Source organism: Amblyraja radiata, chromosome 2 (assembly GCF_010909765.2).
Source record: "Amblyraja radiata isolate CabotCenter1 chromosome 2, sAmbRad1.1.pri, whole genome shotgun sequence".
In the NCBI taxonomy this organism is placed as follows: Eukaryota; Metazoa; Chordata; class Chondrichthyes; order Rajiformes; family Rajidae; genus Amblyraja; species Amblyraja radiata.
This window is the reverse complement of record NC_045957.1, coordinates 35949744-35966251: the sequence shown is the minus strand read 5'-3', so window position 1 is coordinate 35966251 and position 16508 is coordinate 35949744.

The following is a 16508-nucleotide window of genomic DNA, read 5'->3' as shown; positions in this document are numbered from 1 at the left end:
TGCTGGAAAAATTCCAACTAGGAGAAAATGGTATCTCATGGATAAAGTTGTTATATAACAATCTGACTAATCAATAACAATATTGACTAATCAAAATCTGTCACCTAAATTTCAATTATCCAGGGGTAATAGACAAGGATGTGCTCTTTCACCAATGCTATTTGCCCTTGCCATAGAACCCTTAGCTGAAAATATAAGAGTATATCCGGGCATTCACGGTTATAATACTAAACATACTATATGCAGACGATGTACTTTTGTATATTATCAGCTCTCAAGTCAGTATCCCAAATATATTAAACTTCATAGAACAAAGTCCTTCCACAATTCCTATACCTATTTCAATCAATACTGATTTATCTCCCTAAAAGTTTTTTTTAAAAACATGACTGTTATAACAAATTTTATCTGGGATTATAAAACATATAGAATAGCTTAGGGGTCTTGTTCCTGCTCTTTTCTACTTTATCTCTTCATTCCCTTTTTTTGCTTCTTTCCTTGTTTTCCTTATTTACATTTTTTATTTTTTTTAAATTTAGGTTATAAGGTTAAAAATGAAGCTGTACAATAATTGTATAATTGTTATGCCGAACGTCTTATCCTTGTACAATTGCTTCTAATAAGTACAAACTCCGAACAGACAGCACCAGTAGTCGGGATCGAACCCAGGTCTCTGGCGCCGCAAGTTGTAAGACAGCAACTCTAACGCTGCGCCACGTTTCTGCCCAATTTTAATTTAATAGAGTGTGTAAGAAATGCAGGGTGGGGAAGAGATAGAGTGGAAGAAAGGAGGTTGCATTGTCAGGCAGATGACCAATGGAAGAGTTAAGGTAACAAAAACACTAAGAGGAATCTCAAAATTGGATAGTAGACACATAATGCTGGAGCAACTCAGCGGGACAGGCAGCATCTCTGTATAGAAGGAATGGGTGACCTTTCGTGTCAAGACCCTTGGCTAGGCTGGATAGGTGGTGGGAATAAAGGAAAAGGTTGAATAGTTTCCATTAATTCTGAGATTAGTAGGAAATTTGTTGGAGGTGAGGCTATGCATTTACAACCAAAAAGCCTGAGGAAATTGTAAAATCTTGACTCCATTTTGCATTGAGATTGGATCTGATGGGGAACTTTGTTAAGATCACAGTCTGCAGGCCTTCATGAAGCAAATAGAAGATGAAAACAATTAAGTGGTGCAGCTGGTAGAGTAACAGGTTCGATCCTGACCTCAGATGCCATCTGTGCAGAGTTTGCAAGTTCTCCCTGTGACACAATACATTTCCTCTGGGTGCTCCAGTTTCAACCAACATCGCAAAGACATGCAGGATTGTGCGTTAATTGGCCTCTGTAAAATGTCACCTCGTGTATAGGAAGTGGATAAGTAAGTGGAATCACATCGAGCTAGTGTGTATGTGATCAATGGTCAGCGTGGACTCAGTGCACCATTGGGCTTGTTTCCATGCTGTATCTTTCAAGTTATTTATATTTCTTTGGGCAACCACGTTCTCTGAGGAGGGGCGGGTGACATCATATCAGGTGGTGGTTCAACAGTCTTTGGAAGAGACTTCACGGGTGACATCACCAGCAGACTAATAGGTGATTTTGCCAATAGTGCCAGTGGCTCTTTGGCCATAGGGGAGCCATCACGGTTTAAAGTCACAGTCCCTCCATTAGTCTTTGGCACAAAGTCCGGGACACTAACGTAGCCATATGAGAATTGCTGAGATGGTCTTGGTTCGCTCACCAGCAGAATATGTTTTCTATTGCGCCTTTAAATTCCTCCTTCTGAACGGACTAGAGAGGAATGTGGCTCCAGGCAGGTTTCTGCCACTACGCCTATGTGGTCATGCCCTTTCTGTGTTTGTAGGCGGACAGTTTGACCGGGAGACAAAGGTTAGAGGGGGCAGCCGTTTTGGTCGTAACACATTTTTTGAACTTGCCGTTGTGTTGTAGTTGGGCCTGGACTGCATGTGGATCACAAGCCTGAGGTTGTAGCAGTTGCTTAGGTACTGGAAGGGATGTGCAGGTTTGTCTGGACATCATTGGCGTAGTGGCAGAAAACTTGCCCGGTTAAACACGGGTTCCTATACTCCCAACTGGAGGCATGGGTTCAAATCCTACATCTGACACCATGTGAGAATGTCAAATAACTCGGAATCCATACATGAGTATAAGTTGTTTATTAAGCAAACACACAGAGCGCAAATACATAGATGTTGTCAGCTCAAGCTCGAAGACAAATCTAACTAGAGGCTGGACTAGCAGCCTAGATAATATATGAGACACTCAAACCAGATAGCTGATTGAGTGTGCCGTGGTATGCAGTAAAACATGACATGGATCAGGTCAACTGGTACTACTCATCTACACTACGGTCTCCTGTAAACCTCTCCTCTCCCGGACATGGACCACAAGGTAATGAATTCATGGCTGAAGTTCCCCTCCGTCAAATCCAGTCATTCAGGGGTTGTTGTGAAGCTGTATCAACAGGAATGGAGTCCAAGGTTGAGTTACAATTGCGTCTCTTCAAGCTGTTCCTTCTGGTGGATGTTGATTATCGACTACTTTATTCTTGAAATTATATCTCTGATCCTGGCTCTCATTTGGGTTTCCGGGCCAAAGGCAAACTTGCCAGTACTGAGGTTTTTTGTGCTTGTCAGTGAATTGTTTGATTACCTGCACGATTTACATCCATCATCTCGTTTTCAGGTCATGGGCGTTCTGTTGGACATCAGCCCGTGGACCTGTTTCTTTTCACTTGAAGCAAGTTTCCAATCAAAGAACACCTTCCATTTGTGGTGAATTAGATCCTCTATATATTGGTCATTCGCATCAAACCAGAATAGCTAAGAGTCTCTCAATAGATCTTAATAATAGCGGCATTCACGGTATTCCAGATGCTGTAGATACCTTTTGGTTCCTGTTGGTTATGGGTTAACATGTTGTCAGTCCAGCAACCATCGATATCTCCCATGGCATGGGTAACGAGGACATCCTTTTGCTCAGAGGATGACACAATCCAACAAGTGCCAATGCCTCAGATTGGGAATGATGCCACAAGACCTTGTGCTACTCTTTCTAGCAAATCTCCAGAGATGCTGTCTGACCCACTGAGTTACTTTTTGTGTGTATCGAGGACGACCAAGCTGCAGGCAAGCAAAGAAGTGGCACAGGACACAGTTCCCAAAGTGATAAAGATTGTGTGCCTTGTTTGTCACTCCACACCCCTTCACTATGGCAAAGATGATGCGGGCAGAGCTGCGATTATGGTCAACTGCTACTACCGGTTGTAATGCCAGTTGTCTACATTTTGGATTCCTACTCCTATTACTGTGTTATTATGTTCCTAACCTCTCCCTTTTCTGTTATAACTCATAAGGCATATGGAATGCTTGCTTCCACAGGTCACACCTTGAGTATAAGAGTCAGGAAGTCATGATGTAGATTTACAGGACTTTGGTTAGGCCTCATTTGTCCTGGTCACCCCATTACAGGAAGGATGTGGAGGCTTTGGACAGAATACAGAGGAGGTCTACCATAATAATTCCTGGATTAGGGGTTACTAGCCACATGGAGAGGACAAATTTGACCTGTTTTCTCTGGATTTCCAAGGTATGTGTGGAGATTTGATAGAAGTATATAAAATTATGAGATGCATAGATAGGGTAGATAGTCAGAATCTTTTTCCCAGGATAGAAAAATCAAATACTCAAGGGCATAGCTTTAAGGTGAGAGGGGCAAAGTTTAAAGGAGAGGGGCAGGGCAAGTTGTTGTGGTGAGTTCCTGGAGTGCGTTGTTGGTGATGGTTGCTATTGAGTCATAGAGTCATAGAGTGATACAGTGTGGAAACAGGCCCTTTGGCCTAACTGGCCCACACCTGCCAACATGTCCCAGCTACACTAGTCCCACTTGCCTGCACTTGGTCCATATCACTGCAAACGTGTTCTATCCATGTAATGCTATCCATGCAATGCTATCACCGGATGAAGCAGATATATTAGTGGCAATTAAAAGACCTGGATAGGCATATGGTTCTGCAGGGAATGGAAGGCTATAGGTTATGTGTAGGGAGATTAGTGATGGTCTTGACATCATGTTCGGCACAGACATTGTGGGTCGCAGAACCTGTTCTTTTACTCTGCTTTTCTATGTTATATGTTCTTAACACCACAAAGTTGAGCTACTCTTCTTTGACTTAGCTATAGTTTTTTTTAAAAAGTTTGAGGCACCTTGAGACTTTTTTACAACCTTAAGGGCCTGTTCCACTTAGGCGATGTTTTAGTCGACTACAGGCGACTAGACTGTCACTACATGGTTGCCGGGGTGTTGCCTGTAGATTAGTCTCTTCAGTCGCCCAAAGAGTCGTAGCTTCTTTCTGGTCGATGCTGGATTTTCAACACGTTGAAAATTTTGCGGAGACAGTCGGCGACAGTGGGTTTGACGCCAATGAGCATAGCTTGACTCTTCCTGACGTGGGTGCTGTCGTAGTTGTCGCAAGGTTAACGTAGGTTGTCACCAGGTGACGTTGGTTGTCGACGGTGCTGACTTAGGTTTTTTGTTGTTGTTAAAGTAATGATTCTATTTTCAAATTTTGTGTCGAAGGGGGTTCCAGTCGCCGGTATTTCGGCGACCTGCTACGACTATGACGGTCGCCTGCAGTTGCCTAAAAGTAGCCTAAGTGGGACAGGCCCTTTAAAGGTACAAAAGATTAGTATGCAGGTGACATAATTCTGCACCCAGCTCTCCATGAACTTAACCCCCTACCAACAACCACCTCTGTATACTTGGGAAGAGGAGGTGTGGAGGGTTGCAGAGGAGATGAGTTGGGTGGGTGGGTGCAGCTTGAGAGTCAGAGACAATCAGGGTCTCCTGGGTTTTGAATTATGTGTGTTTGATTTGACTGTTTAGTATTTTAGCCTATTAATTTGAGGCAAGTTAATGTAATTAAAATAATGCACACAGAAATTTGATTTAAGCACATTCACTGACGTGTAAAATTATGATTTATGTGTTTATTGAATTCAAAGTACATTTTTAATTGTCTACAAGTGAAGCAGAGCTAATTTAGATGTTACACAACAACAGGCTCCAAATCGTTGGCACCTTTTAAGCTCTATAAAAAAAGTTTCAAGGTGCCTCAAATCCTCAGGAAAAACAATGCTACAACAAAATCAAAGAAAAGCAGGTCGATTTACGGCCATTGAGACGAGTCTTAAAGGAAGAAGGAAAGGTAAGAATATAAGAACATGGTTGTAGGGGCGCACATTCGAAATGTAGACCATCACGCTAACTCTGTCATTCTGTAAGATCATGGCTCAACTTAACTTTCAAGTTTCAATCTAGTTTTGCAACTGGATCCCTAACAATAAGGTAGACACAAAATGCTGGAGTAACTCAGCGGGTCAGGCAGCATCTCTGGAGAAAAGGAATAGGTGACGTTTCAGGTCGGGTCCTCTCTTCAGACTGAGAGTCAAGGGAGAGGGAAACTAGAAGTATTAAAATGTTTAGAACAAATCAGAACCAGCACTGATGACCGAGAACAAGTTGAGCCCACAATGGTTAATTGTTGGCTGTGGAAGAGGTGATAATGAGGTGTTTTGTGTCTATATCAGCATCTGCAGGTTTTTCCTGCACACTTGGTTCCTACAGTCCCTCAGAATTGAAAATCTTCTATCATACATCCTACACAGTTCCCCGGAGTAGAGAGTTCCAAAGAATCATGTTCTTCTGAAAAAAAAATCTACTCATTTGTGAATTAAATGGCCAGCACGGTGGCGCAGCGGTAAAATTGCTGACTTACAGCGTTTGCAGCGCCAGAGACCCGAGTCCTGAATACGGATGCTTGTCTGTACGGAGTTTGTACCGCGTGTGTTTTCTCCGAGATCTTCAGTTCCCTCCAAAGACGTACATGTTTGCAGGTTAATTGGCTTGGTAAATGTAAAAATTGTTGCTTGTGTGTGTGGGATAATGTTATTATACAGGGATCGCTGGTCAGCGCGGACCTGGTGCGCCAAAGGGCCTGTTTCCGCGCTGTATCTCTAAACTAAAGTAAAATGAGTGAACCTCTTATGGTTAGGTTTTACCTTCTAGTTCAAGTTCAAGTTCACGTTTATTGTCACATGCACCAATTGGTACAGTGAAATTTGAGTTACCAAACAGCCATACGAATAAAAAGAACACAATACACAATTTAATTTACCATAAACATCCATCACAAGGGAATCGACGTTTCTCACTGTGATGGAAGGAAATAAAGTTCAATCATCTTCCTTTTTGTTCACCCGTGGTCGGGGTCTAGAACCCCCCGCAGTCACCTACTGATGGCCAATGTACAGGCCCCCTTGCCGGGATGATCGAAACTCCGGCGTCGGAATGGATCGGAACACACTCTGCAGCTCGGAGTTTCCAAATCAGCCGCTTCTTACCGGAGACTGCCGCTTCCGAAGTCCACAGGCCGAGCTGGGCGGAGCTCCAACTCTGACGATCATCAGTAAAAGATCCCAGGCCTCCGCGATGTTAAAGTCAGTGTCACGCCTGCGGCTAGAGCTCCGTAGACCACAGCTCCACCGTGTTAAAGTCAGCAGGCCCCACTGGACGGAGCTCCAACACTGGCAATCCTCGACAGGATCCCAGGCTCCGCGATGGTAATTTAGCGCTGCACCTGCTGCTGAAGCTATGGGCCAGTCTCCGGCAGGAAAGGCCGCGGCAATCCAATCCAGGCCGCGAGGAACGGGGGGCGGAGATGCGACATGGAGAAAAGATGCATCTCCGTCCAGGTAAGTGACTGAAAAATGGTTTCCCCCTATTCCCCCCACCACCCTCCACATAAGACATACTGAGGAAAATTAAAACATACATATAGATGCACTAAAAATAACAAAAAAGGCGAAAGGACTGACGAGCTGCTGGCAAGGCAGCCATTGTGGTGGTGCCACCCAATGGAATTCGCCACCTCTACCTCTTCCAGATTGCCACAAAATTCATCCGGCATCCCGCTCATACCTTATATGTTTAAATTAGACCACCAGTCATTCTTCTAGACCCCAATGAGTCCAGGCCCAAGTTGCTCCATCTTTCCTCATGTGACATACATTTCCCCCAATAAATGAACGTACTGTAGCTAAGATTTATTGAACTGCCTCCAATGCATGATTATCCAAAACAAAAACTGGATGCAGTTTTGCTGACATGATCAAACAAGTGTGATCTTGTCAAAAACTTGTCAAGTGGTAAATAAAGATTTCCCTGCTTTTATACATCAACCCTTTGCTATAAAGCTAAACCATGGGCACACCACAGTGGCACAATAGATAGTGCTTCTGTTTCTCAGCTCAATCAGTCTGAGCCTTGGGTTTCAGTCTGCGTGGAAAGCACACATTCCCCATTTGGCCACATGGGTTTCCTTCTCGCTATTTAAGCTAATGAAATCCATCTTCATCTTGTGGCCTCTGTCAAATCTTCATTCCGACTGTTATTTGTTCCAAAGCAGGTAGTTTAGATTACTTCCTTTAATCCTCTGCCATTCCATAAACCATCTCAGTCAAACTTACATGTAACTTTCCTCCATTCACTTCACTTTTCTTGGACCAGTCTCCCTTCATTTATTGGGTGAAATTTTGCTGCTAGTTTCAGATTCCTCCATTCCAAAATAGATTTAGTCTCCCACACAAATTGGTCTTAGATTCAGTGCAATAGACTGTTTGTTGTGAATTATATACCATTCAAAACCTCCCACACATTCACTGATAGAGTGCGGCCATTATACTCTCAACTAAAATATTACTCCAAATCTTACTTTATTGACATGGTCCATTTCATCAGAAGAAAATGAGGCTTTATTTATTGGCTAAGGTTAAGTCAAAGGTGTAGAACTGTAATATAGTTCCGGGCACCCATGACCCATCACGGACCCTGATAGAATGACACTATGTGTTTTACAAAGGGTCCATCAATTTTGAAAACCCAGAATCAATCAAGATCACATCCTAAGTCTGAAGAAGGATCCCAACCCAAAACATCGTCAGACTGTTTCCTCCACAGATGTTGTCTGACCCGTTGCGTTAATCCAGCACTCTATGTTTTGTTTAGGATTGCAACATCTGCAGTCCCTTGTGCTCTCAACAACAGATCCCTGCTGTACTTAAATTGCTCATTTTATTGCAGGCTTATTGGAATTTCCATCAGATGTACTGGCACTTCGACATTGTCTTTCAGAAAACCGACAAGGGTGTTAATAACAAACATTTGATTATATCGAGGTGGCATGCAGTATTAATGGGGACCTTCAAAAGAGAACCTTCAGTGAAAGTCAGTGGACCATAAAAATGTCAGGAACTTTGGCCTTAAGTGGCTTCTGGCACCCTTAATTTAGGGAGATTAGGCTGTATCAATCTATATCTAAAAGACTAATTTATCCAACTCTTTTCTAAAGGGGTTTAGCTGTCAATAATCATTATTAGAGTGATGTGTCCCCTTTGCCATGAAGTAGACGATTCTTCCAGCAAAGGAAACATATTAAACACAGTTAAGTTATTTAAAGCATAAGCACACTTAAGTTATTTAAAGTATGGGTATGGAAAGATATGAAGTAGGTATATTCCTTTTCTTTTCTGTTCTGTTCTGTTTTTTCTCTTCCTCCTTTTTCTTTTCTATTTCTTTTTTTTTGCTCTTCCTTTTTGGCCTTCTCTTTTTTTCTACATCTCTATGGGCTCTTTCTCTCTATCTATCCACAAACTACTAATTGTTAACTTTTTGGGCCTACTCATCACTACTTTCCTTAATCTCTTCTTATTTATTCTTTTCTTGCGTCTATTATTTTTCTATTGTTAAATTTAAAACAAGTAGTTGTACACGAAATATATTATGTTATATGCCATGGTTCATATGATTGTACATTGCTTCTAATAAAAATATATATTTTTAAATTAAAAAAAAGTTATTTAAAGCAAAGCATGCTATCATTTTCTTGAGGTCTAAATCCATAACTCTCTGAAAGTGGCAACACAAGTAATAATAATGAATAATGGATGGGATTTATATAGCGCCTTTCTAATACTCAAGGCGCTTTACATCGCATTATTCATTCACTCCTCAGTCACACTCGGTGGTGGTAAGCTACTTCTGTAGCCACAGCTGCCCTGGGGCAGACTGACGGAAGCGTGGCTGCCAAACTGTGCCTACGGCCCCTCCGACCACCACCAATCACTCACACACATTCACACACATTCACACACAGGCAAAGGTGGGTGAAGTGTCTTGCGCAAGGACACAACGACAGTATGCACTCCAAGCGGGATTCGAACCGGCTACCTTCCGGTCGCCAGCCGAACACTTAGCCCATTGTGCCATCTGTCGAAAGAGAGGTAAGGAAGGCATATGGTATGCTTGCTTTCATAGATCAGGGCATTGAATTTAAGTATTAGGAAGTCATGATGCTGCTTTATATAACATTGGTGATGCTGCCTTTGGGGTTTTGTGTTCAGCTCTGGTCACCCCTTTACAGGAAGGAAGTGAAGGTTTGGAAAGGGTGCAGAGGAGATTTACCAGAATGATGCTTGGACTAGTGGGCATTAAAAAACAGAGATAGGTTGGACAGACTTGCATTGTTTTCACTGGAATGGCAGAGGTTGTGGGGAGACCTGGTAGAAGTATGTAAAATTATGAGAGGCATAGATAGGGTGGACAGTCAGAACCTATTTTGAAAGATGGAAAAATCAAATACTGGAGGGCATAGCTTTAAGGTGAGAAGTTTAAAGAGAATGTACGGGGAAGATTTTCACACAGGGGGTGGTGAGTGTCTGGAATGCACTGCTGGAGGTGGGGGTTGAAGCAGATATGAAGCAAAAACACTTTTGGATAGGCATTTGGATATGCAGGCAATGGAGGCATATAGGTTATATGCAGGTAGATAAGTGATGATCTGGCATCATGTTCACCACAGATATTGTGGGACGAAGGGTTTGTTCTTGTGCTTTACCCTTGTACGTTCTATGTGCTGTGAGTAAATTCTACCTAAGATTATAATTTATAGAAGGGCTAGACTAACTGGGAACCGTTGGGTCCCATGTTCACACTGGAGGGCTGGTCCCCCAACGCAATATTCCACCTCCCCACCAATTCCAATAATGGTAGCCACTGGGGGGGGGGGGGGCTTTTCGGAGCTCTAGTATGTGTGTTGTGGGCTGAAGGGACTGGTTTCCAGAGGGATAATATGGACATTGTGGGCCGAATTAATTATTGGGCTGGCAGCTCAGTCACTCAGGCCTGGTGGGCTGGTAGCTCAGTCACTCAAGCCTGGTGGGCTTGCAGCTCAGTCACTCAGACCTAGTGGGCTGGTAGCTCAGTCACTCAGGCCTGGTGGGCTTGCAGCTCAGTCACTCAGACCTAGTGGGCTGGTAGCTCAGTCAATCAGGCCTGGTGGACTAGCAGCTCAGTCACTCAGGCCTGGTGGGCTGGTAGCTCAGTCACTCAGGCCTGGTGGGCTTGCAGCTCAGTCACTCAGACCTAGTGGGCTGGCAGCTCAGTCACTCAGGCCTGGTGGACTAGCAGCTCAGTCACTCAAGCCTGGTGTGCTGGCAGCTCAGTCACTTAGGCCTGGTAGCTCAGTCACAGTCACTCAGGCCTGGCAGCTCAGTCACTCAGGCCTGGTGTGCTGGCAGCTCAGTCACTCAGGCCTGGTAGCTCAGTCACAGTCACTCAGGCCTGGCAGCTCAGTCACTCAGGCCTGGTGGGCTGGCAGCTCAGCCACTCAGGTCGGCTGGGCTGGCAGCTCAGTCACTCAGGCCTGGTGGGCTGGCAGCTCAGTCACTCAGGCCTGGTGGGCTGGCAGCTCAGTCACTCAGGCCTGGTGGGCTGGCAGCTCACTCAGGCCTGGTGGGCTGGCAGCTCAGTCACTCAGGCCTGGTGGGCTGGCTGCTCAGTCACTAAGGCCTGGTGGGCTGGCAGCTCAGAAACCGCCAGAAATTCTGCCCAAAAGGGAGAGACTGGGAGGGAGAAAGGGGAGGGGGTGGAGAATCAATTTTAGACATTTTTCATCTTTTTGTGCAGATCACAGCAATTAATGTCTATCCTGCCCTGGATCTCACACGAAGCCAATGAAGGAAGGGAGAAAAATACTGGGGTGAGGTTTAATACTTGTATTTGGAATACTTACTAATGGGCCGAAGGTCCACCCCCTGGGCTAGTACAGGCCTGATGGGCCGAAGGGGCTCTGTTAAAAAAAATCTGAGTGAAATTTCAGTGAAATGCACATTTTCTGGACTTTTCCTGGCCTGGCACGGGCATTTTGGGACAAAATGTTTCTCCTGGGCTAATACGGGCATTTTGGGCAAAAGGGATTGTCAAATAGTGGGCCGAAATTAGTGGTTTCAGCCAGGCCAAACAACTCATTTCATTTCATTTCCATTTAATTTTAAAGCACAGGTCAGGCCAAACAACTCATTTCATTTTCTTTTCATTTCATTTCCATTTCCATTTCAGTTTCAAGCACAGGGCAGGCCAAACAACTAATTTCATTTTCTTTTCAATTCATTTTCATTTCCATTGCAGTTTCAAGCACAGGGCAGGCTAAACATTGCATTTTCATTTCATTTCCATTTCCACTGCAGTTTCAAGCACAGGGCAGGTCAACCAGGTCTTTGCATTTTCATTTCATTTCCTTTGCAGTTTCAAGCACAGGGCAGGCCAAACAACTCATTTAATTTTCATTAAGGGCTAACAAATCATTTATTGCAAGTACATTGCAGACTCACAGTTCAGTTGATTATCAGCTTAGAATCAGTTGTGGCCTCTCCCTCACAAATCTTCTAGAGCGACTGACCCACGCCCCCCCCCCCTCCCCCCTCTCCCCCCCTCCCGGAAGTGTTACTTTCATCATGCTGATTGACAGACAAGAGGACCAATCAGCTGATCTCAAGATTTTTTAAACACTCATAACTTTTTTATTTTTCATGGATAGGAAAAATTGTCGGGGCTGCTTCAGCGGAGGCAGACTGTGAGTAAGATGGCCAGAAATCATAACAATATAGTGTAGCGCTTTTTCTAAAATCTATATAAAGTGTAGAGAGGAAGAGGTTATGATGAGACCTTTAGTTATGTAGATTTCCAAAATACAAATATTATTCTGATGAGCTAGAGAGACATTCGTATCACTAAGTTTCAGGTGAACAAGTTGTTTGCCACAGGAAGAAAACTCAGGGAAGTTCATAAGGACATATTTATAGGAGCAGAATTAGGCCATTCAGCCCATTAAGTCTACTCTGCCATTTAATCATGGCTGATCTATTTTTTCTCTCTCAACCCCATTCTCATGCCTTCTCCCCTTAACCTGAATCTAGAGTAAGTGTTTTCATACTTCTGTACCTTTTGCCTGATGGGAGAGAGGAGGGGAAGAGGGAGTGACCAGGGTGAGAATCATCCTTGATTATGCTGGTGGCCTTGCCGAGACAGCGTGAAATTGAGGCAATTTCTTGCAGTCTTGGAAGGAGTTGTTCCCAAACCATGCTGTAAAGTGCTTTCTACGGAGCATGTGGATAGCCCATCTTCAGCTGTTCCAACTTTTCTAGTTAGTCTGTTCATTGACAATTTCATTGTATTCTTCAGAAGTCAGCATAGCCCATGCCAGCCTACAATGGAATTTCTTTAATGTTTAGGTTTGGATTAACGTACAACAGGTGACATACAGACCATACAAGTTTGGGTATAATGTCTGACTTTAATGAGACAATTGATAGCCATCTTCTCTTCTCCTTCATTTTCATCTCTGGATGATAAACATAAATCAAGAATGTTATCAATCACATGTCCACCAAAACATGGTGGAAGCTGATTTTCTTATGACTGGTGGCACACTTCTCTACCTCTCAAGGTAGATTCATAACAATGCGTAACAACAACTTAACAACAATAAATTTATAACAAAAGCTTCAATTCATAAGGAGCTTTTAACATAATCACGCAAAGTGATATGAAACTAAAAATCGATGCCAACGTCGCATTATAGAGTAGCAATGTTACAAAATTTTGAGATTTAAAAAATCTAGTCTGTAATTTGTCCCATCAGATAAAGCATAAAAAGAAATTTAATTTGACACCTAATTCACTTCCATATCTTCAGTATTAAAAATGTTATGGCCATTTTCATACTCAGAAATTAGCATCTTGTTCCCTATTGCTTTTCCATTGACTTAACACAAAAGCTGTGATCGAGGACAGTCAAAAGCCCATAAGTTTATTAAAAATTACCAGAACTGAAAGAAATTTTCAGTTATTATAAATTAAAGCATTCTGAAACAAATATGAAACAATCTTACTTAGATTACTTGAAATTAAGGCATATAATTAGTTAGTTACCTAATTGTAGCTAATTACAAAATTCAATTACTAGATCTAAACATCTATCAATTTCTTAAGAATAGATTAACATTTTTAAATAGCCTAAGTGTCCAAATAACATTCACACAAGAATTCACAATATAACATAATTTTTAAATCTCATTGTCATGGATTTATAGGCCAAATGGAAGAAATTTAATGTTTAATACCTGTAAATTAATGGCCATTTAAATCATCTTGCGGGTTTTTCTTGATCATTTGGAATGTTGCGGTTTGCGGTGAATTTAAACCCGTATCGGCAGCAAAAATACTACCGGTTTGGATGGGGACTGAATCACCGTTTTACAACTTAAAATGTAAATTAAAGGCATCTTAAGGACCACTTTTATACATTAAATAAACGGCTTTCTTTTACCTGTCCCGTACCTGAAATCCGTCGCCGTTGTCGCCGTTGACGGCTTTAGAAGCTGATTTTAAAATTACTCCAGCGATGAAATTGTCGGGCGATTAAAAAAAAAATACACAGAATGCCCGTCGGAACGATTCTTCAGCAAAAGCTTGCACTCCAACCAAATATATTCCAGGACAAGGTAGGAAAAAACCCACCCCCCCACCCCCCTCAAAGACGCCAAAATCGTGCACATGGCCAGTGGCAGAATTGGAAGGATTGGTCAAGGAATAGGATTTCAAGAAATGTTCTATGAAATTAATTTGCGTGGGAAAGGTTTTCAGAGCAGATGCATGAATTTAGTTCTGGAAGCACAATCCCTATGTTGAAGCCATTGAAGTTGAGGATGTGCATAAATTAGAGGAGTATATATATTCTGGAGCACTTATGGGTGGAGGAGGGGGAAGGGTGAGACTAGGGCAGGCATGATAAAATGATAGCCTTCTTGTATCCTGTAAGGTTTGATGCCTCTAATGATTCTAATCCCTCGATGAGACATTCTACAAACTACTGTCAGATTGAATGGATCAATGCAGTTTGTCATGCACCAGATATAAAACACGGACTGAATCTATAAACGCCATCTCTCCAGAGGCATGTGGCTCACAAACCAAAGAGCAGTCAATGTCTGGAGCAAGATGTATTGACAGATGATAATGATTACAGGTGGAAAGGTCTGCCCCCTGGGTGTAACATTGCGCCATTGCCGGTTTTTTTGCTTCAAATAATAGGGTTAATTGCTTTGTTACACACTGTAACCATTTGCATGAGTACTTCTAGCCCTGTGGAGTAGTCCATTGGGACACAGGAGTCTGGCACAAAGGCAAACAGGTTAAGTTGTGGTGAAAATCAACAAGCAAATAATGATGGGCAGGACAAGATGGAGGGGCCGAGTGGACAGTCCTTACGTTTAGTTTAGTTTAGAGTTACAATGCAGAAACAGGCCCTTCGCCCACCGAGTCCGCACAAACCAGCGATCCCCACCCACAATGCTGTACACAATGGGACAATATTAACATTTTATACCAAGCCAATTAACCTACAAACCTGTCATCTTTGGAGTGTAGGAGGAAACTGAAGATCTTAGAGAAAACCCCACGCAGTCATGCAGAGAACATACAAACTCCAGACGGACGGCACCTGTAGTCAGGATTGAACCCGGGTCTCTGGCGCCGTAAGCGCTGTAAGACAGCAACACTACCACTGCCCCAACGTGCCACCCGGTTAAGAACCGAAAGAATAAGGAGAGCATGGTAAACACCTGCCAAAATATCCCACTGAATCTGCAGATTTACTGCACTTAAGTTAAAAGCTTCAGAATAATTCTGCTTTTCCAGATGCACATTTTGCCGGTACATTTATTCTTCAAATTGCTATTGCAATATTAGCCTTTGAATGTCCCATAAAATTTAGCAAAATGTGATGCTATTAACGTTGTTTAGTTCCATCTTGTTATATATACATTGATGACATTTTCTCAAGTATTTAAATTGAACAGAATAGTGTTTAATTTCCAGCTGACTCTCTCCTTAATGATAGGCGAGAACATATCATATAGAAAGGTTGAGAAAATCAGCACCTAATTTATCAACTCCAGCTCCTCCTTATTGCTCCATTTTCTACTTTTGCTCTAAAATAGGAACAGTTCCCTTTAGGCGGTACCACATAAAAACTAAAATAGAGATGAATCTGCCCCATGAGAATCTCTCCCCAGATAAAAACAGGAGAGACATTTATTGGGTGCCGACACCAGTGTTGCCCATTAAGTAGCATCACCCATACTCAAAGGTAGCACCATCATGTCTGCTTTGATGGTTGACAGCGAGCTCTCAGGAGACATCGAGTAAGGACGTAAGAGGAGCTGAAAGTAAGTGGGGTTTCTTTGCATTTGGACTTCAGCGATACAGAGATGGAGGGTGCCAAGGCATTTTATACATACATTCCTCTTCTTATCCAGTCCACACACAAGATTAGAAGTTGTTCAGCCAGAGCTGAACACACTTCTTGGCAACTGCATACAACGGTTTCTGTCTTGTCGCTTCTTGTGTTTCTTGTGCGTGGTGGTGGAAAAATTGGTGGAAACAGGGTGGCGACGTGAACGCTTTTTCCCTGTCCCCATACATACATTAAAAAGAGTGTAACGAAGGAGAGGGTGGGACCACACCAGGATAAGGGAGGGACTTTATGCTTGGTCAGTATATGAAGGTGAGCTACAAAATAGTAAGATTAAACGAGAACTTACCAGTTTGAAGTTTGATCTGTATTTTATGAGGAGTTACGATGAGGGATTATGTGAAGTGCCCGCTCAGCACGCATGCGCGGCATACTTCCAAGCAGCGGTGTGGAATCACAGATAGACACAGTTATTGAAGTAAACATAGTAAAGACAAGGAGACATCAGTTTATCAGTTTGACCCATATTATTGAGGGTGGGAGCGGAGGGCACGTAATCCCTCATCGTAACTCCACATAAAATACAGATCAAACTTCAAACTGGTAAATTCTCGTTTAATCTTACTATTTTACTTCGGAGTCACGTGAGTGACTACGTGAAGACTTCAAAGCTCTGTGATTTCAAACCGTGTAACAGGTATTACTTCACGCACTGCCGAAGTCCTTGAGGGAGGAAGTGTGCTATCGTAATCAACCAATGAATCTGTTTGTAGAAAAACACAATGGTATTTTTTAACAATAACAACAAAGAAATTAAATTGCTCCCCTGGGCTTAAATTAA